Source organism: Physeter macrocephalus, chromosome 11 (genome assembly GCF_002837175.3).
Source record: "Physeter macrocephalus isolate SW-GA chromosome 11, ASM283717v5, whole genome shotgun sequence".
In the NCBI taxonomy this organism is placed as follows: Eukaryota; Metazoa; Chordata; class Mammalia; order Artiodactyla; family Physeteridae; genus Physeter; species Physeter macrocephalus.
Window position 1 is genome coordinate 119,134,661 of NC_041224.1, and position 25,537 is coordinate 119,160,197.

A 25,537-nucleotide genomic window follows, 5' to 3' on the forward strand; every position below is an offset into this window, starting at 1 on the left:
TGCTGCTTTTAATATTTTTTCTTTGTATTTAATTTTTGACAGTTTGATTAATATGTGTCTTGGCGTGTTTCTCCTTGGATTTATCCTTTGTGGGACTCTCTGTGCTTCCTTGACTATTTCCTTTCCCATGTTAGGGAAGTTTTCAACTATAATCTCTTCAAACATTTTCTCAGACCCTTTCTTTTTCTCTTCTTCTTCTTCTGGGACCCCTATAATTCAAATGTTGGTGAGTTTAATGTTGTCCCAGAGGTCTCTGAGACTGTCCTCAATTCTTTTCATTCTTATTTTCTTTATTCTGTTCTGCAGTAGTTCTTTCCACTCTTTTTTCTTCCAGGTCACTTATCTGTTCTTCTGCCTCAGTTATTCTGCTATTGATTCCTTCTAGGGAATTTTAAATTTCATTTATTTTGTTGTTCAACATTGTTCATTTACTGTATCGTTCCTCTAGGTCCTTGTTAAACATTTCTTGTATTTTCTTATTCTTTTTCCAAGATTTTGGATTATCTTTACACTCATTACTCTGAATTCTTTTTCAGGTAGATTGCCTCTTTCCTCTTCATTTGTTTTGGTTGGATGGGTTTTTACCTTGCTCCTCCATCTGCTGCATATTTCTGTCTTCTCATTTTGCTTCACTTACTGTGTTTGGGGTCTCCTTTTCGCAGGCTACAGGTTTGTAGTTCCCGTTGTTTTTGGTGTCTGCCCCCAGTGGCTAATGTTGGTTCATTGGGTTGTGTAGACTTCCTGGTGGAGTGGCCTGGTGCCTGTGTTCTGGTGGATGAGGCTGTATCTTGTCTTTCTGGTGAGCAGGACCATGTCTGGTGGTGTGTTTTGGGGTGTCTGTGACCTTATTATGATTTTAAGCAGCCTCTCTGCTAATGGGTGAGATTGTGTTCCTGTCTTGCTAGTTGTTTGGCATGGGGTCTCCAGCACTGGAGTTTGCTGGCCGTTGGGTGGAGCTGGGTATTATCATTGAGATGGAGATCTCTGGGAGAGCTCTCACCGATTGATATTATGTGGGGCTGGGCAGTCTCTGGTGGTCCAAAGTCCTGAACTCGGCTCTCCCACCTCTGAGGCTCAGGCCTGACACCAGGCTGGAGCACCAAGACCCTCTCAGCCACATGGCTCAGAAGGAAAGGGAGAAAAAAGGAAAAAAAAATAAGTAATAAAATAAAGTAATTAAAATAAAAAAATGTAAAGATTTATTAAAATAAAAAAGTAACAAAAAAAGAGAGCAACCAAACTAATAAATAATTCCACCAGTGATAACAAGCACTAAAAACTGTACTAAGATAAACATAAAAATCAGAAACAGTCTCAGACAGCAAACTCCAAGTCTACAGTTGTTTCCAATGTCCACCACCTCAATTTTGGGATGATTCATACAGGTGTTCCACAGATGCAGGGTACCTCAAGTTGATTGTGGGGATTTAATCCATTGCTCCTGTGGCTGCTGGGAGAGATTTCCCTTTTTCTTTGTTTGCACAGCTCCTGGGGTTCAGCTTTGCTTTTGGCCCCACCTCTGCATGTAGGTCACCCTCAGGCTTCTGTTCCTGCCCAAATAGGACGGGTTTAAAACAGTGGCTGATTAGGGGACTCTGGCTCACTCATGCCAGGGGGAGGGAGGGGTACTGTAGTCATAACTGGAATACGAGGTGTGCCTACGGTGGCAGAGGATGGCATGATGTTGCAGCAGCCTGAGGCGCGCCGTGCGTTCTCCCGGGGAAGTTGTCCCTGGATCACAGGACCCTGGCAGGTGGAGGCTACACAGTCTCCTGGGAGGGGAGGTGTGGAGAGTGACCTGTGCTTGCACACAGGATTCTTGGTGGCTGCAGTAGCAGCCTTAGCATTTCATGTCCGTCTCTAGTGTCCATGCTGATAGCTGCGGCTCGTGCCCATCAGCTCGTTTAGGCGGTGCTCTGAATCCCCTCTCCTCATGCACCCCGAAACTATTGTCTCTTGCTTCTTAGGCAGTTCCAGACTTTTTCCCGGACTCCCTCCTGGCTAGCTGTGGCACACTAGCCCCCTTCAGGCTGTGTTCACACCACCAACCCCAGTCCTCTCCCTGGGATCTGACCTCCAAAGCCCGAGCCTCAGCTCCCAGCCCACACCCACCCCAGCGGGTGAGCAGACAAGCCTCTCAGTCTGGTGAGTGCTGGTCAGCACCGATCCTCTGTGCGGGAATCTCTCTGCTTTGCCCTCTGCACCCCTGTTGCTGCACTCTCCTCCATGGCTCCGAAACTTCCTCCCCTTTACCCCCCCATCTCCGCCAGTGAAGGGGCTTCCTAGTGTGTGGAAACTTTTCCTCCTTCACAGCCCAGAGGTGCGGGTCCCATCCCTATTCTTTTGTCTCTGTTTTTTCTTTTTTTCTTTTGCGCTACCCAGGTACGTGGGGAGTTTCTTGCCTTTTGGGAAGTCTGATTTCTTCTGCCAGCATTCAGTAGGTGTTCTGTAGAAGTTGTTCCACATGTAGATGTATTTTTGATGTATTTGTGGGGAGGAAGGTGATCTCCACGTCTTACCTCTCCGCCATCTTGAAGGTCGACCCTTAGTTGTCTTTTTAAACAGATTACTAGTATTTAATTTTCACCCATCAGCAGGTAGGAAGACAATGGAAAAAAATGAAAATACCTTCACAGATCAACAGAGGCCTATTGGGGCAATAATAGGTCTGACGTAAGCATATGTTCAAATCCTAGCAATGTAAAAATTTTCATATTTGGATTTCTGTCTTCAACACTAGAAAATTAAGTGTTGGGTGTGAAATCCAGTACCGTTTGGAGTCCCAAACAAATGTCTCTAAAAGCTTAGAGGCATCTAAACATGCCACTAAGGGGTGTATATGTGTGTGTGTGTGTGTGTGAAGGTAGGAAGTGCTTGAGAATGCCTCAGGATGAGGGGCAAGCACACTTCAGATTTGCTTCTCTTGGTGGCCCTGTGAAGGCCTATATGCAAATTGATCAGGAGTTTGCAATTTGGTAAACAGGGTCTATTTCAGTTCGGAGAGAAATTGTATTCAAAACTTAGTAAAAAACTTTAAGAAACTCAGTAAAAAATTACCAGTGGAAGCATAGTTTGTAAAAAGTAAAAACACCTGAATTGAGTTAAAAAATGAAATGACTAAAATTCACTGAATGAAAATGTGTTCCTCCTAACTTCATGACTATATGAGCAGAAATGAAAAAAGAGAAAGAGAGCATGTATAGTCACATAAGCAGGCTCTGCATTACAGTGAGTGAGGGGGGGCAGTGAGCATGAAAAAGGTGGACGCTTCTTCAATGAAGAGCTTTTAATTTTGCAATTAATAGAATGTCTGCTTTATTTTGCACCAAATTTAAGCTCACAATGTTCCCTCCACTTGAACTTGAACAAATAAGAGGAAAACGAGCAGTTGGCATGGGGTCCAAGGATGGGAGTGTGAGAAGAGCATGTGGTTTTAAAAGTCATTGTTCATTAGTTCATGTAGTAGGCTGAAAGCTTCTCTTATAACCTCAAAGGTCAACGGTGTAATAATGCTCTTTATTATCATAATTATTATAAATAGTTACATTTCACCACTTTGACTGTGGCACTTTGTAAAATTACTTCTGAAAATAGTTTTTCTTCCGTGTCCCCACCCCCACTGTGCCCCCCTGCCCCTTGCCAGAGTGGCAGAAGGGAATTACTGGTGTTGAATCATGAAGGGAACCGAGAGGAGGCAGTAGAGGATGGGGCACAGGCCACACCCAGTGCACGTATCGGGGAAGCGGGTGAGCGAAGAGTAAGACAATATCAATGGTTTCATTTCCTGCCATGGGAAAGTGATTGGATTTCAACTTGGAGGGTTTAGGGTTGAATCTGGGATTCAGCTGAACTGCTTGTGGAAGGTGAATGACAAATCCTTTTTGTGTGTTCATGTGAGGTATATATGTGTTAGATTTTTTTCAAGGGCCCCAGAAATAACAACATAACTTAAATCCATGCCATGGAGTTGGTCAGAGTGTTAGGAAGAAGTCCAGCTGCATTCTACAGCGTATATGGGGACTTAGGCTGGTAGAATAGTCTAGATTTTAGGTTTAGCAACTTTTTTATTAAGTTCAAGAGAGGGATGAAGGGGCTGATGGTAGGAGTGAGATGCTTTGGCAAAACAACTTCTTACAACATTCCTGGAGAAGGAGATGCTAAAAACCTTATAACTGGCGGAGTTTTGGGAAAATCATAGACTTGAGGATGAAATCTAAAAATGGAATGCCTCCTACGGTATGGAATATGGGAAATTTTCAAGAGGGATTTTATATTTTTCATGTTAATGAAATATTCTTGCAAAAGAATGTAACTTTTGCTGTAATGTAATTAGGCAAATAGGTTGCTAACTTGAAGGCATATTTCATTCCAGGCATTTGTTAAATTCTAGCCATGATAGAATTTTTCCTACCTGGTTTTGGCATTGGATGAGCAGAGTTATTTTATACTCAGTGTTTCAAACCTGATGGTGTCATCCAAGTGTGAACTAAGACATACTATCATAGTTGGCTAGTTTATAAAGTGTTACATACAAGAACAATCTCCCAGACCTAGAGATTTAGGTGTTTGAAAGACACTCAGTGACACTTACAATCAAAATGAAAAAATCTTTTCCCTCTAACTGTTGCTCATTGATTGATTCTCACCAATACCCGGCCTTTTCTTTTTACCTTGTCCCTATCCTTAATAGATTGGGTAATATTTTGACTTTTTTTTTTTTTTTTTTTTGGTGCGGTACGCGGGCCTCTCACTGTTGTGGCCTCTCCCGTTGCGGAGCACAGGCTCCGGACGTGCAGGCTCAGCGGCCATGGCTCACGGGCCTAGCCGCTCCCCGGCATGTGGGATCTTCCCAGACCGGGGCACGAACCCGTGTCCCCTGCATCGGCAGACAGACTCTCAACCACTGTGCCACCAGGGAAGCCCAATATTTTGACTTTTGAAGGATGAAGACTCAGAGCATTCCAAGCAGATCAAAAAGCACCAGCCAAGGCACATAGGCATGGAGGTGTCGGGGATGGTCGAGTTGCCCAGAGTGTCTGGAGATGTCATGTGATACTTTAGTGGGGAATAAGGGGTGGAGGTGAGGTTAGAAAGAGAACATTGTAAGATAGAAGCAAAAGATAGATTGAGGTCAAATTGCAAGGGCCATTGAAGGTCTGTGATCTGTGATTTCGAAAAGTGAGTCTGGTGGCAATGTGGAAGCGGCATTAAAGAGGATGAAGTACAGTAAGGTCAGAAAACCAATTATGTTGTCGGCTGATGAAAGAGGATGAGGCCAACTCTGCCCGTGTCAGTAGGAAGGGAGGAAGGGATGAGAAAGTTATTTCCTAGGTAGAGCTGAAAGGATTTGGTGCAAGACGGATGAGATGCTGAAGGGGAAAGGACGAATCAAAGGTGACCCAAACCCAGGTGGCTGGGAAGATGACTTCATGGTTTATCACTGAAATGGGGAACTTGGGAGCAGGACTGTGCTGGGGTCGGGGGTCTTGGGGTGGGTGTATTAGTTTTCTAGTGCTGATAGAATACAACAAAGTGGGTGGCTTAACCAAATTATGTCTTACAGTGCTAGAGGCCAGAAGTCCAGGATCAAGGTTTCACAGCGTTGGTTCCTTCTGAAGCCTCTAGATCTGTTCCAGGCCTCTCTTCTAGCTTTTGGAAGTTCCTTGGCTTGTGGCATCGTTACTCCAGTCTTCACATGGCATTGTTCCTGTGTGCTTATCTGTGTCCAAATTTCCCCTTTTTATAAGGGCACTGGTGATATTGGACTAGGGGCCTGTGCTACTGCAGTATGACCTCACCTTAACTAATTACATTTGCAATGACCCTATTTCTGGCATATCATCTGTGAATAATGTCAAATTCAAGGTACTGGGGGTTTGGACTTCAACATATGAATTTTCAGGGGAACACAGTTCAATTCACAAAAGTAGAGTAGGTGAGGTGATAATGACAAGCTTTAGGTTCCTGTGGACCCAATGTCAGCAGGCTGGTGGGAACAGAGATATGAGCTGACCACAGAGATTTAGTCATCACTGCATACAGGGATCACTCATGTACTAGGGAATTTTCTGTGGAGTGTTTTGTAGCTGCGGGAGTGAAAGCATTTGCCTGGAGAAGAAGAGAAAGGAGGAACACCATTTCTCTGAGTATCCCCTTATGAGTCAGGATTTCTGTCCAGTGTGTAGACAGCTGCCTCATTTCATCCTCACGGCAGACCCAGTGAGGGAAGGGTTGAGTGGAAACTGAAGCCCGTGGTCACATAACGGGAGGATGGCAAAGCTGAGATTTGCTCCCAGGTTTATTTGATGTCACTAAAAGATGCTGCCTGCTCCTGGGGAGAGAGTCTTAGGACAAGGAAAGGGCTGGGGAGAAAGCCCTGGAGGAGCTCAGAGGAAAGGGTAAGGGCAGCAGGGGGAGTGAAGGGGAATAGAGCGAATGAGAGCTAGGAAAGAAAGCCAATGGGAATCCAAACTCGAGTTTGAAGGAGCGGGGGAGAGGCATGGTGTTGACTATTTTAGACAAGCTAAGGACCTAGAAGTGTCTCTTTGGTTTAGTGCCCTCTCTGCTCTTTGAACGTCCATTTGATTAAGAAGTGAAATTAGAACAAATTTTCGTCCACAGTGATTACAGGCAACAGATTCACTGTAAAATAAAAAAGAGAATTACTGTCAATTTTATTCCAAGTTCGCCACAGTCAATGTGCTGTTGGGAGAGAAACACCAATTCTGATAAATTGCTCTCTCCATGTATATACATTTACTTCACGATGGCTTTGGAGGCTAATTTTATTCTGAAATTCTGAGCCTTGGGACCTGGCACCAAAGTTGGGGGTGAGTACACCCTTTCCTGTGTCTGTGTATGTGCCACTGTTTTGGTTGTTCAGAAATGCTTTAATTTGTATAAGTGTAGTTATACCAGCTAGTGGAGGAATCTAATAAGGACATTTTAGAGGCTAGGTGGAGGCATTTTAGGACATGTGAGGCTATTAGGTGATAAATAAGCCCTTTCTGGCTTGTTGCCCATACCTGCTTTATATTCACTTCAAAGAAGAAAATTTTCATTAAAAACAAAGCAGTTAAAATGTCAAGGTGCCCATTCTCTCTTTTCAGGCTCTCCTTTTTACATTACAAAATAAGTGGATTGAGTGATGCATAAACTGCTGCTAAATAAAGCCTTTTCTTGGCATTCCTTGGAGAAATCAAATCCAAGACCATTGGTGAAAGGTGATTGTACTATATCCACTACACAGACTATTTCTTCTAATTATCAGCATGAATGTAATTACTTACAAGCATCTCAGGCTCCTATGATCATGTCCCTCAGAGCATTTCATCTTTAATGATTTTTCTTGATAGAAAGCCAGTTGGAAGCATTTGTTGCATAACATTGCTCAACCAGAAAGAAAAATACGTACTTCTCAGAAGAAAGATCTGTATGCTTTCTTTTCAATGGTACTTATATTCTGCCAGAATTTGATTAGGAGCTATCTTGGCACAAAGATTGCTAATGACTGAGTTAAAGAACTTATACAGATTAAACAATTTCTTGGAAAAAATACAATGTAATATGACATTCCTTTTCTGAGAATCTTGAAGTTCAGAAATGTAACCACTTAAGGTGAATTGTTAAATCCTCTAACTTCTGATGATAGAGTACAACAGGGACAGGTTCTTGAGGGAGTCTGTAGATTCTTAAGTGAGATGGTTTTAAGGGAAGACATTTCTGGTCTGGTGGTGAGACTAAAGTGTAAGCTCATGTAATAAATTAGGATTTTTAAAGCTATAAGTGACATTAGAGCTTACCTATTCCCCCTCCTTCAAGAAATAAACAAACTGCCCAGATAAATTACAGTCCAGGTGCTGAGGAACTTGCCCCTTGTCACAGTCTGTTGGTGTCACAACTAGTTGCTGGGCCTCAAATTCCTTCCCAGTATTCTTTCCATTGTCCCTTCTTTCTCTAGGATTAAAAAGAAATGACAAAAGACTTCATTTATCTGGCATTGTTGACAAACACATTTAAACGTCTTATATGTTAGTTTTCCGGGTAACTTAAGTTCATCCCTTAAGCATCACTTAAAAGTATTTAATGGAACTGGTCATTTTAAGGAACATGCTGAACACAACGTAGCTTTTTCTTGAGGAAGTGGTTGTCATCATTATAAACATTAATTATTTTACCATGATTGAATCAAACCCACGGTTGCCCTCTGGAGTAACTGAGGACCATTGCTGTTGTAGTTGTGTAGTATAGTATAGTAATTGAAAGGATTGCTGCTGTATGGTGGTGATACAGTTGCATCCGCTGACCCTTATATCCATGTCTCTTGTCCTCGTGTCGCCATCTAGTACACGTCTCCCTCCGCTTGCCAACATGTTCTCCTAGGCTGCTCCTTGTAGCTGAAGGTGACTGGAAGCCTCTCCTGCAGAACAAAATGCAAGATTTTGTGATCATCATATGGTTGAAGATTTTAGCTTTCTTTTTGCCTGAAAACTGAGTCCAAGAAAATTAAACACTACTCATAATGTCTGTAACCTTGTGCATTCTTTGGAACTGTTGTCTGGTGACTAATTTGACGTTTTCACCAGAGACCATCTTAGTAGAAGAATTTAATTGTTGTAAACAAGGCGCTTACACAGGGGTCCCTTGTTTCTCTAAGTAAATTCTGATTTCTGGCTCTCTGCTTCTTTCCTGCTTCCAGCTTGTCTCCCGATCTGGAGGGAAGTTTTGGGCTTAGCTGGTGTTTGCTTTTTTTCTTTTCCAGTTTTATTGAGAAATAATTGACATACATCACTGTATAAGTTTAAGGTGTACAGCACGATGGTTTGATTTACATATATTGTGAAATGATTATAGTCAGTGGTTCTTAAGCTTCAGCATAAACCAGGTTCACCTGGAGGTCTTGTTAGACCAGATGGCTGAGGTCCACTCCTAGAGTCAGATAAGGTAGGTCTGGGTTGGGCCCCGCGATTCTGCAGTATTGACAAATTATAGGAGATACTGCTGCTTCCGGTCTGGGAACCACACTTTGAGGAAATCATCATTCTCCATTATTCTCCAGAAAGAGAGAATCAAGAAGATTTGAGACTCTCTGGGACAGTGTCCAGAGCCGCCTCTGTGCTTGTGGGGTCTGCCATGTTGAGACTCTGGTTAATGGCTTCTAATATCAGAGAATAGAATCAGCTTTCCTACCTGTTGGTTTGGGAGTATTAAAAACACACACTTTTGCTGGTGTCTTCAGTAGCAAATGGGCTTTATTCTTCCTTTCCTCTTCCAGAACATGTGTTATTTAATTGGAGTTTTTGCACATACCCCTCTGGAATTTCTTGAGTAATTTTCAAAATCAAAGCATGATAAACCCCTCACATTCACTTTTATATCCTCATTCATGGAGAACTTGAGTACCTAGCTCACAGATCTCATTTCAACTCCAGTAATGTTAATCTCGGTTGGTCTATGTGTCTCTCTTCTGCCTCACTTGCATGTGTGTGTAAATATGTATGTGCATACACATAGATACAAGCCATATGCACACACAGACTCTGCATAGGAATTTAGGCTGATACCATCCAATGACATCATCCTTGGGAACTTTAACATACGCATTATTGACTCTGCCAATCCTCTGAGTTCAGCACATCATATGGAAGCACTGCCCCCAACCCTCTTGTCCACAATGAGGGTTCTTGATTGTGGACAGTGGCACTTGTCTCTCCATCTCCCTACTCCCAACCTGCCCCCTAACTTCCCCTCACTTTTTTGTTTACTCATGCTGAGGCTTCCCTAGGACATTGTGTGGCAAAATAGAAAGGACATGATCTTTGGAGTTAGAGGCACACAGGTTTAAATCCTTTCCAGCTGTGTAAACTTGGGTCTTTACATCTGTTTTGTGGGGCTACATTACAGGGTTGTTGAGAGGGTTAAATTAGATAATGTATGTAAAGCACTTAGCACATCTGCACATAGCGGATGATTAGCTACTGAGAAATCATTACTCTCTGGATACTTTAGCCACTCACAAAGTTAGTCACACCTGAGTCTTACCTGTCACTCAGATTTGTACTGCAGCTAAGGCCTTCAATCTGAAGTCCCTCTCTAGAGCCACCATATATCATGGGGAGGCAGGATGGCATGGGGATGCTAGAATCACAACAATGAGGAGAGAGAAGAGGATGGCAGAGTCTTAAGCCACTGAGAGCTAGTCACTACATCTCGTCCCATTGTAAAATCAAAGGATTAGTATAGACAATCTCTAAGCCTCCGAAGCCCCTAGAATTGTAGTATTCTGTTCTTCTGTTGCTCTTCAATCCCAAACAAGTCTCTTCAGTGCTGTCACTGTGACCTTTAGTTCCGCTGTATTTTCACAGCTCACTAGCTCTCTTCTTGGCAAATTTGCCTTCCATCACTCTTTTGCTTGAGTTTATCTCCTCTATTTTTCTACCTTAAATCCTATGTTCCAGCCAAACTGAACCATCCACCATTTCCTAGTTTGTTATTTTTTCATAGCATACACTTTTTTCTAATATGTTATTTATTTTGTTTTTCTTCTGTATCCCTTATTAGAATATAAGCTCCTTGAAAGCAGAAACTGTTGTTCGTTGCCCTACCCCTGCACTTAGACTAGTGCCTGGCCATAAAAAGTGTTTAATAAATATTTGTTGAGTGAATTCTCTGCCTTCCCTTTATGCTTCTTTACACATTGGCTACTTAGGGTCACCACAGCTTCTGATTACTTATGACAAGAGGAGGAAGTAAATCAGAAACTTGATGGCATTGTCCTCAGGACTAGGCTTTGATCCTCCTGGTGTGGAGTCTGGCTGACTCTGCACCCCTCCCTTGGCAATGACCTGCCTAATATGAAGGGGTGCTCTCCAGCTGTTGGTGCTGGTCTGTGTTTGACCCTGGACGGGAAGTGATGGGTTGCTGGCCACCTTACTGAGGCTCTGTCCCACCAAGACCCTTTCTGTTTCTTCCCATTGGACTTGTGGCTGAGATGCCTCAGGCCCTAGCACACTCCTGTTATAACAACATTAAGTTCTCTTCAGGGCAGACCAGCTGGTTGCAGTAATGGAAAGGCTAGGGAGGTGGAAATCAGAAGGCAAGAGTCCTGGTTCCAACTGCATGTCTGACACTTCAAATCAAGTACTTCAAAAATACTTTTGAAGAGCCTATAATGTACAGATGGGGTATATAGAAAGTCTGAAGATGGTTTCTGTTCCCTAAGAGGTTCTAATCTAGTTGGGAAGACAAAATGCACACACATCCTTTCATTTTATCTCCAAAATATTTCTCAGATGTGCTGACTTCTTCCCATCCCCTCAATCCACACCCTAGTTCTCTCCATAGCCACACTCTGCACCCAACTTCGTCCCCCTTTGCCTGAATGACCACAACTTCCCACCTGTTCCCACCATCTCTAATCTTGCCCCTTCTGACTATTCTCTCACAGGATAATTACTTTTTAAAAATCTAATATCTTAATCAGACCATCATGCTCTCCTACTGCTTTTTGCCGGACATCTTACCTTGACTTGTTTGGACCTGTTTGGTCTTCTTCCCACCTCTCCTTTCTCATCTCGTGATCCTCTCGCCTTACCAACCGTAAAAGAACTTCTTCTGATCCCTCAGACCTGAGACATCTTTCCCACTTTGGGACCTGTGCACATGCCATTGGTCTGCCTGGAATTCTCTGTTTCCCCACCATCCACAAGGCTCTGGTCTTCACATGGCCGGCTTCTTCTTATCTCTGAAGTCTCAGCTAAAAAGGGATTTCCTTACAGCCTTCTCTGAATCAAATTCCCTGGTCATCCCAATGCAGGGCATTATATGTTTCCTTCAAAGACCTTATCACAGATTGCAGTGATTACTTATTCATTTAATTGTCTGTCACCATCACCGGACTGTAAGTTCCCTGAAGTCAGGGATGGTGCCTTCTTCAATGTTCTGTCCTTGTAACCTCAATACCTACCCAGCACAGTACCAGATATACCGCAAGCCTTCAATAAACATTTTAACATGAAACACGTAATGGCTAGTAGCTGAGCATGCTACCCCATCGGATGGTGCTATAACTCTATATAAACTGGTGAATCAGTGAAAGATTTTATTAATTGTATTTATAGTAATTGTACTCTGTGCCAGTTATCTTCAGGATACTTTTACACAATTAAAAACATTAAAAGATGATTAGAAATGTTAAAATTATGCAAAATCCTAAAATCAGTTTAAGTTGTATATTCTGCCATATTGGATATATTTAGGTTTGTCAGGTGGGTGGTATATATCAAGAACTCATATTCATAATGTATTATCACACTTGCTTCATTTGAAATCCATATTGAAACTGTGGTCTCCTTGTCCTGAGGAACATCTTTAAAAAGACAGTTGCACTTTGAGGGAGATGACCTTCCTTTCCTAAGGGCCCTGCACAGAGCCATTCTGTTGGATCCTTTTCAGACAACCTGGGAACTGAGGGTGGCTCTATTCTAAATCCTTGTCTGTTAAGCATTGGATTGTAGCCGTCTTGTTGGGTGGCTACAAAGGGCTGCTTTCTCTGTTGTGTCAGCTAACAAAAGACAGTGATTCTAAAACATACCCTGTGGACTGCTTAATAAAGTAACTGCCTTATGTGGTTGTAAGTCATTTTACAAACATGCTATATATAGTACTGAGCACAGTGTACCTTTCTGAAAGAGCAGCTGCCTCTCTTTTCATCTGACCCGATACTGATTCACCATCCTTGCTGGATTCAATGGCTTGCTTAGTGGCATTGGAACATGGGCTCGATGCCTGTTGGCAGCTCCTGCTGTCTGGGTGCCTTTCAGTTTCATCCCTTTGATTGTAGAGCAGTTTTGCGTTATTGATAAATTACAGGTATGGTACTCAGAGGGAGGAAAGGGGCAGCTCAGAGTGAATGGCGGTGCCCTTGGGTATGACGCTCACTTGGACTCATCCATTAGACAATGCTATGTAGTGGAAGGTGTGTTTATGGGATTAGTTATTAATCACAAAACAGGATAGGAGTTACTTGACTGCTAATTATAACACTGGATGAGCACATAAAAATCATCATAATAGACAATATCATTCCTGTAGGACCCTTCACATGAAATCAGTCCAGCCAAATAGTTATTTACATAACATGGAATCTTAAAAAAAAGATCCTAAAAAACTAGCAACAATCAAATAAGCAAAATGTGTGTATAGAAGCTAATAAAAATTAGTACCTTAAAAAAAATTACTGCAAGCTATGTTTTCTGTAATTATACCAAACCCTAGAGTTTTAACCATGTAATAGTAATTTTTTCGTGTTTTTGCCGTTATTGTCATTTTCATTACTTAACTATGTCTAACTTGAACAAACAATGTTAAGTGGGGAAACAGATGCAATTAAATAGCCTGTAATTATGTTTTTAGTCAACTGCTACCATCACAGACTCCTCCTGCTCCTCGGACCAGAAAAGAAGTGACCTAACTGATTTTACCAACTGCTTTGCCAGGCCCTGATGCAGAATAGATGGCCTTATTAAGCAATCAAAAAATCAGCCATTACAGAGGAATGGTAATCAACAGTGTTTATACAGCTCACACACTAGCCCCACAATACACAATCAGGACCATGAATTCTGCTAATTGGGTACCTTCTGCGTCCAGAGGTGCCTGCTAAGGGAAACAAAAGGGACTTGAAAATTAGTGTTTGTAGCAATTAGTTTCTGTCTAAAGGCTTAACTCAGTTCAGGGAAACCATGATTCAAACAGGGATTATTATAGCAACTCTGGTATTTAAATATCTTCTTGCCATTATTTGAGGTAGGATTTAGCTTGGCAAAAGTAATGTAGATTCGTCCTCTTTTTTTATTTACTTAAAGTGATTTTCGTTTTGAACTTTTCAAAAATCAAAACCATTAAGCCATTTGCTGCTTTAAATTTTCTGACATTCAGTGGTTTTTTAAATTTATTTTTATTTTTTTTAAACCTATGATCTTGCTCAAGATCAGTTGAAAACACTGTTAAATACATGTATTGTTGAGGAGCTCTGCTCAGAGGAATAATACAGTTGAGTTGGTTGTGCCATTATTTCTCTCAGAATGATTCGTAGTTTAGTGGGAAAACATAGGGTATAAATCTTGGTGGAGGAAGAAAAGGACAGCAAGTGTTTTATTTATAAATGTATGTACAAATTTGCATTCTAAGCAATAGCACTAAAATGGTCCAGAAGGAGAACGTAGGTTCCCTGTTTATTTTATCCGAGTAAACTAGCAGGGCATTTCCAAATGGGCTCTGCTGAAAGCCAATGGACTTTATAAAATTCATTACAGAAAGCCTTTTGCCCTCTTCTTCCCTTTTAGTCTTCAGCATTTCTGAATAATCAGATAGACAAATCTCTGCGCTTTGCTTCTGTCATGACTTCCTGCTGTAGATGCTCAAAGGGCAAATTAATAGTAGCACAATTCGAGGGACCTCTTCACCTCCCATGGAAAGCATCACCTGCAGGTTCTTGCTTTCCTGAAGCTCTCCACATGGTGACAGAAGGATCATAACAACAGAAACAACAGAAAGATTAGTAAGAGGAAAGGAAAGCCTTATGATTCAGAAGAAGACCAAAGAAATAATAGATGTTTCATTTTCTGTGATTTAAAGGCTACATGAGCAAATGACAGTTTGTCTTCTTAAATTTATTAATAAGCTGCTCTCTTGAATTACTTAAATGGTTAATCAATGTGTCAATAAGTATAGTAAAATTTTTATTATTAACACCAAATTTGACATTATTAAGACAGAAATTATAGAAAGGGTATTGGTACCTTGAAGACAATCAGAATGATAAGTGTGATCATTTTAGAGACACTGTAGCCACATTTTACTCCTGACTGATTACATTACATATTGATATTAGTGAGCATTAGTATGTAGTGCAATCAGTCAGAAGATGAGTGAAATGTGAACTAATGAGAGCTAATTGTATCATATAATAGCAAGGACACAGAATTCTATCAATTAAATTAGTTTGAGATAAAACAAATATGAATATAATAATGTTTATAATAATGAGGCAATTAGAGCTAATGAAATCAATGTTAATAGAGACAAAGATCCCCATTCGATTTCTGCCCTTCTCCTGATTTCTTCAAACTTTGGGTTGTGTTACATTCACTGGAATATTTTCAACCATTGATGCTATGTCTGTGTGTGTTGAAGATGTAGGGATGAAGAATAGAAATCTTCACAATCTGCATGTTTCCGTGGCTTGCGGCATCTTAGTTCCCCGACCAGGGATGGAACCCGTGCCCTTTGCAGTGGAAGCGCGGAGCCCTAACCATTGAACCGCCAGGGAATTCCCAACATGTTTCTTGATCTTATACTTTCAGAAGACTCTTCTTGGCCTGGCATACTTTGGCCAAGGTAGTCATCTCTGACGAAGAAATCATGTCTTGTTCCACATACTTGCTTCATATACTGTCTTTTCTTGATCTGGGATAGAAATTAGCACTTCTTGGTGTAAACGTTGATCTTATATTCTCCACATATTGGAGTTGCCTCTTCAGGTCTAGTGCCTTCCCATTGTGTAATTCAATTGGATTCTGCTTATTAGTTGCTTCCTGGTGTCTTTAAGGGTTTGACATTCATTCCATTTAATTCCCTGATTCAAAGAGTTACAACTGGGATGGCAAAGGCAGATTCGTAGATACTTGGTCAGTAATGTACTCTCCAGGAGAAATTATGCCCATTATCTCTCAGGAGATGGTTTCGGAGATGCAACTTCAGGCTGGTAAATTATTGACATCAATGAAATGATTAGGACCTTTATTCTGTGTTGCAATTTATCTTTGAACATTAATAGTCCATATTGCTGAGCACCTTATAAGGCATTGGGTATGGGAATTAAAGAAGATGATGCAGCAATATATTTCTGATCAGTTTAGAAACTCATCCATTTACCTATGCAAATAAAGGATTAAGAATAAAAGTATTTTCTGTGGTACTTGCCTATTATAGATATTGTATTGGTAATTAATGGGAAAATTGAAAACGTTTAGTAACTTCTTGATTATCTATTTGGATGTTACTCTGGTTGTTGTACTGGTATTTGTCCTTAATTTAGGCTGGAGTTAGTGTTAGTGAATGATATTTGACCATTAAACTAGGTAGAACTTTGTTCTGTGAAAGTTTCAACCAACTTTCTCATTTGGCTACTGTGTTATCATGTATATTATGGGTGTTTTTGCTTTTGCTTTTGTATTTCATTAAAAAGACATCAGAACGGGCTGTGAGTTAATGTTTCACTTGTAAAAGGTTACGAATTTCGCTCAGCTGGTTTCTCAGGCCGGCACAGAGTTCATGATTAGAAGAATGAAAACAAACATGAATTGAAAATGTCACTAACCTTTACTGGGCCCTGAGAATCCCGGAGCCTGCGTGACAGGAGGCTTTCCTGTTTTCAACAGTATAAAGAAGATTGAAACAAAACAGCACGGATCTTGGCTATTTACATCTTTTAATGAATGCTCTTCACGTTTGGGTTCCTTTGTCTGTCTCCCAGATTTCAAGGGTTTAGCTGTAAAAAGTGCGGATGTTATCACATATTCTTATAAACCATGGAGCAGACATCTGTCTAGGATGGTTTTTCTCCCAAATTATGCTCAGTATAAAGGGCATATATACAGCTGTGCATGTATATATAGCCAGTTATTCATTCTCAGTGTTCACCAGCACTGAGTTGGAAAGTATTTTCAGATATACTGTAAGTAAAGCTGTGTGTTTAAGTGGGGCATGGTGGAGGGATATTTAAGATGAGATCTAGTATCTTGCGTGTGATGGGCCCACTAGGTTTGAATCTGATTCTGCTGTCTTTAAAAACTTTTTGTGATCGATAAATATATTCACACCCTAGGTCGCAGAACCTCATCAGAACAGAGGAAAGTAAAACTAACTTAAATACTCCATTTATATAAGCTGTAGAGAATCTAGAGATTAAACTGTGATCCAGTGCAGGAGATAACACATCCGACCAGCGCTAATTTTTTTGAACTTTAAATTTCTATTAGGATTCACTGTCTTTGTTTCCTTACAGTGATTTGGACTTGGTTGTTCTTGACCTAAATATGAATAACATTGCAGCACCTGAAACATATTAGTCTGTTTCTTTCCCCCTTAATTTTTCTCCCTGCTACTGTCTGATCTGGCACAACTTGTGACAAATCGTGCTGTACTTTTCACTGATTTAATAGGTAGTTTGAGAAAATACTCTATGAAGATCATTAAGGAAATCTCAAAATAAAACATATTCCTTCATCTGGACTATAAATATGTGGAGGATGAGGAATTTTAGGCTTTTAACAATACATTTACTTGTTCTTGAATTAAAATGAGTTCTATAAACTCATGCTTAGTCCAAAATTATTTTAAATTCTAGTATTTCACAGTGCAACTCTGACTTATATGGATTTGATGACATTTCTCTTGGGGCAGAGTTTACGTATTTGAAAAACACAAACCTGTGCCTTTTTATTCTCACTTTATCTAATTATATATTGTCTTTTTAATACAGATTTTGGTTTGCATTTTGAAAGACGATCAAAGTAATCTTTGTGCCAGAAAGTGTTTTCACTTAAAAATATGAAGCCTTAGTAAAATTATATCTTCATTTAAAAATAGCCTTAGTAAAATTATATCTAATTAATAATAATATAATAAAGCAAAACTTATGCCCAAATGTATAAGCAACTTTATTTTTAAGCATAAAGTTAGGAAAATTACTTGGTGGCAAGAAAGTTACTAATAGTGGCATTATTTTTTACTCAAAAGTGACAATTTTATTATTGCTGCAATTTAAAAGACTTATTCATGCATATAACATTCGTTTATTTCACAACAGTAAAGTGAGATTTTTAAACTTGAAATCATGTTTCCTATTTGGAAAAATGTATGATATTTTCAGGTAAAGCAAATCACTCAGGTTTCAGTTTGAAGGACTGTGGGTTGGTAAATGGGCTCCAATTTTAACCTTGATGATTTATGTAATTTTGAAAGTCACACAAACTCTCTTTATTCAAAATTTCTTTATATTGAATTATTTATTTTCTGCTGCATCAGTCAGAATAGGCTAGGTTATGCTGCAGTAACAAATAACCCCTACATCTCAGTAGCTTAAAATAACAAAGGTTTAGTTCTCATTCACCTATTCATCAAGAATGAGTTGGGAGTTGTGTTGCATCATTGTTGTCATTGTCTAATGCTATAACCTATGTTGATGGAGTAGCCTCTATCTGGAGCATTGCCCATTGTGAAGGCAGAGAAAAAAGAGAACACGAGGAAGCACACGCTAGCTCTTAAATCTTCCATTAACACCATTGGCTAAAGCAGGCCAATCTAGCTTCAAGCAGCAGAGAAGTAGAATTCTACCACTTAATGGAAGAAGAAGAAAGACATTGCTACCTGTTAATAGCCTTAAGACCACCATACACTCTCCTCACCCACTACCCCACATTTATTTACTTATAAATGTTATTACATGATAAAGTAATACACTGGAAAAAAATCACTAAAATTAGAAAAAAAAAACCCACTCAGAGTCCTATCACCCTAACATATCAAACTATTTTATTTGTTCAAGTTTACTTAAATACCTTGCCAGTATACAAAATCTTTATATAGTTGTATTGATTTTTTTCTGTTTGTATTAGTTAGACAAATGCTAGTGAGCTCATAATGGAGGTTTGTTTTAAATCTTACATTGCAATGGGTTTCTAACCTGTCTGTGATTATAGTATCTTTGTTATAATTTTGAGTTATGAAATTAATATAAAAGAGAAGTTGGGGGTAGGTGCATAAGATAATAACTTACATGTGGAGTACTTGAACTATTTTATAGACGATCCCATAGTACAATAGTTAAAAGTATTTTTTAATGTGTATGTGGGCTAAGAAAAACCCAGATAATTTTAAAAGGAATCCAATGTGGGACTGTTTTCCTAAAATTTTAGTCAAATTTATTATATTTCAGTTAAGTTATATTGTTTTTAATATAAGAACCTTATATTTAGGTGCTTTTATTTGGAAGGGAATTACAGAGCTTGATTTACACAGGGCTATGCAAAGGCTGGATTTTGTGAGAAGGAGAGCCAATGAATGAAAGGACACATAGGAAGAATTTTATTGGTAATACTTCCAATTTAAAGCTTTAATTTTCAAATGATCATGAGGAGGTACACTGGCTGATTTTCTTTAGTGTTAATGTTTATAATATTATTATTACATATTATAATGTTATTGTAATATTATTACATAATATATTATGCTAAGAACCTTGATTTAGTTATGAATAAGACATTTATTTGTGATAGGGAAAGGAAAACTCTTATCTCTTATCGGGGTCTTACCAGTAGCAGTGCCGTTTTTTTCTTTTAATCTCCTTCTGGAGAAGTTGTTTAGAGTAACATTAATCATGGGTCAGTTTGGACGGTTCAGGCAATATTGTACTCTAATAAATTTTATGTCATGTATATTTTATCACAATTTTTTTTTCATTGTCAAGGTTACCAGTGACCTCTATGTTGCCAAATCCAGCAATCAGTTCTTAATTTTCACCATTCTGGGTCCTACAGCATCATTTGACACAGATAATGTTCCCCTTTTCCTGAAATATGGTCTTTACTGGGCTTCTGGTGCTTCACAGTGTCTTGGTTTTGTTGTTTCTTTTTTTCCCTGTCTCACTGGCTATGCCTTCCCAGTCCTCTTTGTTGTATCCTCATCATCTTACTGATTCCAGATGTTTGAGTTGGCCTCTTATCTGTCTGTCTAAACGTGCTCTTCAGGTGATCTCATCCAGTCTCATGACTTTAAATATCATCTATATGCATGATGACCTACATTTACATCTCTAGCCCCTGCCTTTCCCCTGACATCCAGACTCATGTAGATATTTTTTAATGATATCTCTGTTTAGATGTCAATAAGCATGTCAAATTTAACATCCAAACAAAGCTTCATACTTTTTCCTCTTAATCCTGCTTTCCACCCATTGTTCACCATTGCACTAAATGGCAGAACCCTTTACTGGGTTTCACATGACAAAAAGCCTTGGGATCATTCTTGATTCTCCTCTTCTTTTGTACCCTGTATGCAATCCACTGACAAATCCTGCTAGCAGTTCTATCAATACCTTCAAAGTAAACCCCCAAACTGACCACTTGTGATCATCTTCTGGTACTCATGTCTGAGCCGCCGCCATTTTTCTCCTGGATGATTCCAATAGCCTCTCCACTGGTTTCCCTGCTTTTACTCTTGCCACTGCAGGTATCCCCATTCTTTTGAAAGTTCACTTTATGCCACTTTGCTTTTACGAAAGACCTACATTAGTACCTGTTTTGGCTAACTGAAAGAAATCCGCAGAGGATTTTCACTTATACCAAAAGAGGCAAAAATAGAAAATAGTGTTCAGCGTTTGTTTTGCAGTGAGTTGTTACAGAGGCAGTGCACACCCTGGCGGTGAGAGGGGCACTGCCAAGCCCCTTCCTGGGGAACTATACTCAGCATCTCAGCATCAGGCCACTATAGAGTTGAACTGTGTCCGTGAGCATCTGTGCTTTATTTCAGTTTAGTTTGTGCATCCGTTAGTAAGATGTGCCCTAAGGTAATTGCTTCTTCACTTCACACCATTTTGGCTTATGAAAGATTTCAAAGGAACACGCTGCTTTCAGATATCAGGGAAATCCTGTGAATCCATTCCTCAAGACTATTCTCTAACGAGGAGCTCTAGTTCTTTAAAAATCTAAATCTGTTCATGGCAAATTCTCTTATTCTTCCAATCTTGCTTAGAGAAATCTTCAGGAATAAAGATTTTGATTCTCTTAGCAGAATATAGACATTCTTTTGTCAGGCAGAGTTTGATCAAGTTTGTTGTGTGACTTTTAGCCCATATATTATGATTCTCTGTGTTGGAATATAATCCAGAATTTATAGAGAATGAACATTTTACTGATAAACAGTTTCTTACTCTCCTTTCCTTGGGTCACCCATTTCTCTTAAGTGGCTTAGTCATGTAGTGATGATGATAAAGCTGCTAAAAAATCATGCCCACTTCTGTTTTCTTTCATTATTTTCAACACAGTGCCAAGATTAGAATGGGAGCAACGAGACATTTATATCAACTTTGGACTGCATGGTGTCAAGGTAAAGAGCGGATTAATATACTTGTCTTTCTTTGCCTGTGATTCTTTAAGCTTTTATTATTGTTCTCTGTTAGGTCCTTTTGAGTCCTCACTATTTTGGTTAAGACAGATTTGTATCATGTCCCATCATTTACTTCCTTTTTCTATCCAGGTTACTGAGAGTGTGTCTAGATCATGATCTTTCATTTCTCTTACCTTCTGAGGACCTTACACATCTAAGAGATGAGGTGGCAACGTCTGAACTATGGCCATTGAAAATGAACTTCTTATGTTATTTCTTGGGTTGTCATTTAAGGCTGTTCTCTGCAGCATACTTTCTGGAATTTGATTCCAGTTTGTTTTAAGAGTCCCATAAAATTGGATATCTATATATCTATATCCAGTCCAAGAGAAAATAGCTCTTTCAGAGCATGCTGGGACAAGTCAGTTAACCACCCAGCCATGCATGGTACCTTAATAGTGTGGGCGGAGAATTGAGTTACTTTTGACTCCTTCTCTCAGGAATTTGCCCAGATAGCCTAGTAAGTTAGTTACTCGGTTAGTGCACAGTGTATTAAATCTTGTACGATAGCCAAAGACTACTCTTTTTTGATACCTAACAGAGTAGCTTCAGAGCAAATCCAATTATATTTTCCCAAATTAGTGCTCACATTTCAGCTATTTGACAGGAGAGTAATGTCTCCTGATTTGCCCAGGTTGTGTTCCAGAGAGAAGGTCTTTTTCTTTACAGACTGTAAACTGGATTTCCTAAATCACAGTTCATCACAATGGGGATGAACTTTAGTGATGTGGGAGCAGAGTGTGACAGCATTTGCAGAGGGAAAGGCAGAGCTGGCTGTTCTCAAATTGGCTTCTCAGTGTCCCAGTGTCTTAGTCTGACTCACGAGCTGCCTGCTGCTGTTCTGAAGCTTCCAGCATCTTTAAATGGTACTAATTATTTGGATATTGCTTGATCCCTTTAGGTCTTGGAAAAAATAAAAGAAATGATTTTACTGGTGGTGAGGGTGGCTAAATATACACTACTGGAAAGAGACGTTTTCTATTTTCTCAGTCTCGGCAAGCCATTAATGAGCAAGCTTTCCCATATACTTTCCCCCAAATTTGACCTGTGGGACCATGTCTGGCTCCAGCTAAGGAGTTTGTGTTTTGCCTGATATTCTGGGAAGAGGGAAAAAATATTCCAGTAAGGAATCCAAATATAGTACATAGTTGTTTAGATTGGCCCTAGGGGTGTGCTAACTGTAACTCTAAACTTAGACATATCTTAGAATGATATGGCACTTGGTTGGTGATTTTGTGATGCCTGTGCATTTTTATGCCTTTCTTGGCCTTGTTGCCTAGGCCAGTACATATGAGACTAAGTCTAGTTTTTTGTGCTTCCATTATTTTGTAAATGTGAAAATTGACTCACAGTTTTACTTTGAATGTTATGAGGAATTCCCCTTGCTATTCTTACTTGAAAAGGCCTGGCTAAACTACACAACTGACGTAGAATGACTCTGTTATTGTTATTAAAGTGGTAAGCAATGATCTGTAAGCCTACGCGAAGACATGTTAGGATGAACTGCTTTCCCCTTTGTTGATTAATAGATGTAAATTGAACCTGAAAGGAGAGGGGCCCTTTCCTTTTTGTGGTCTGTAGGAATGCAGGGGCTTCTGGGGCACTCCACTGGTAGGGTTATCTCAAGCTCCAAGTTCATTTCCTATGATACTCGAATGACAGTTCAATGCAGATAACTAGAATCACAAAACTGTTTTGAAAGAATGAACTGGTAAGAGAACTGATGGAGTAGCCTCTTTTAGTTCTAAGAGCCCTACATAACTCCAAGTTTAGCAAGACTTGGATTCAACCTCTGGACTCTAGTAACAGGAAATGAAAATTGGGATCATGTCAAGAGATCCATGTTGGATCATAAGGAAGAGGTTTGACTTCTCAGCAACAGAACGTAGGCTCTCTATTATTTTTGTATAAAGTTATTGATATACAATGTTTTCCCCTTTAATGTATATCTCTATATCTTTGTCACCAATGGGAATTCTAGTTTTAATGTTGCTTCCCTTCATTCATTAACAGATTTTTACTGAACAACCTCTATGTACCAGTCACTGGGCTAGTTGCTGGTTATATAGCTGCAAATGATCTCTGCACTTGTGAGGGGCTTACAACCTAGTGGGAAAATATACAATAAACAATTACACCAATAATTATTTGACTCCCATTTTAAGAAGCCCTGCTTTCTGTGTTGGTTTAGACTTTTTTTTTTAGTGTTTTTTTTCACTAGTTTTTTCAGTTATTTAATAAGACACAAATTTTCTTTTGAATATAAAAAGAAAACCTGTTCTATTCAAGTAGAGTTTATACATTCAAATTTGGCTTTTGAGAAAATTCAACTGGAGTCTGACTCTGTACTTACATGCTGTTGGAAGTAAATGTTAGAGATTTAGTAATATAATAAAACTTGACAATTATTTAGTATTCCTTTCTATAAAATGAAAATACTCTTAATTATTAATATTTATTGAGGGATTTATTTGTGCGTGTCACTGTGCTCAGGAAGGCACACCGTAGGGGAGGCATACTCTATCTGAAAAATGCTTCATATATAATAAGTGATATAAAACATGTAAAAAATAACCATAGTATAGGTCTGTGCTAAATGTCTTAAGAGTGAAAAAAAAGAACAATAAGCAATCAGAAGAATAAGAGGTTTCCATGTGATTACATGAGTGATCAAGGAGGCTTTATGAAAGGGTTATGTTTCAATTAGTCTGGAAAGATGGGTAGATTTAATTTTAAAAATCCAATCATAACAGCTTCTTTAAAATTGTTTTGGACATGTATAAAATCATAAAAAAGAAAATAAAGAGAAAAGCACAGCCAACCCCCTGCCAGGAGGACTAGGGGGAAGGAGGATGTGCCTTTTGAGGGAAAGCACAGCTTGAGGAGTAACGACACTCCTTTCCCCTTTTCTCCCCTATCCCCAGTGGTGATGTTCATGGCTCGGTCCATTTGTTCTCTATCCCAATAGAACTGGCAGTTCTGGAATGGCTTCCTGCCTCACTAAGCTGGGGAGTGGTGATCTGTGTTGTTTGATTGTTGCCAAGCCACTAGGGATAACTGGGAGGGAGGAAGAATGGTACAGCTGAGAGGAGGGCTGTGGATTGGGCTGGGGGCATCCTGCATTTCCACCACATGGTGCAACAAGGATTTGAGAGTGTCCCTTGGATCACCTGGCACGGCGGAAGGTGGCTGGGCTTAAGCTGTCTTGCTGGTTCCCAACCACTCAAGGGTGCTGTTAGCTGAGCAAGGGGGCCCTGGGGACAAAAGGCCATGGATGGACTGCAGATGATTTCAAAGTCAGACTTGAGACAGATCTTCCACATCAAGACCCCTAAAGAGCCACCAGCACACCCCACAAGACAGCTGGCATTGGAATCCACCCACAGAGATAGAGCTGTGATCCACAGAGGGTTAGACAAAGACAGTGACAACCAACACACACAAGAGAGGTGGTCATTTTCCTCTTCCTCTCCTTGAAAGACTCAGCCAGAGAAACATCTGAAAGTACAGGCTACGAGAGTGTGAAGCACAATTCTTCCCCACGCCAGGCTTCGGGAGCCAAGTCTAGCACACACTAGAGAGGAAGGAACAGAAAGGGGCGTGCAAAGGTGTGAGGTAGGAGGAAGGTCTTTACATGAAAATGAGAACAAAGTTTTATAATGAACAGGAGTCTTGAGCACCAGAAAAAGAGTGCTTTAATAATTAAAAGTGAGTGAACTGGCCATAAATATCGTTAGATGAGTGCAACACCCAGGAAAAAAAAGGTGTGTGACAGAGCACATCACAAAAGAATATGGAGCCGGGGAAGGATCTGGAGGGGGGAGGAAGAGTGAGGAAAGGAAGGGGAGGTGGGGAGAGCAGAAATGAGATTGCATATAGGTTGTTAGTTGTAGGACCAGGTGAGGTTTGCGAGCACTAACCCCACTGTTCTCTGTACTCTTTTGTGTGGTTGAAGAGCTCTAAATGAAAAAGTTAAAGATATTGGCCTTAAAATACTTTAAAAAAAACCCCTGTTTTTTAGAATACTTTATTGTTTGGATATGTTTGATCCATTTTAATTTTCCCTGTTTTATTTTATTTTTAATTTTTAAAGCATCATGTTTTTCTTTTAACATTCTTCTTTATAGCTACCTTTGCTTTATTTCCACCTTTAATGATTTATGCTTTTACATTTTAAAATCTGTAACTTTTTAATATATTAGCACAGTCTTATCCTTATCTTCTACATTTCTGAGTTTCTTGTTTTGTATTCTTGATATTTTAAAATATTTTCTAATTTTAACTTATTTTAAACCTTTATTCTTTTCTC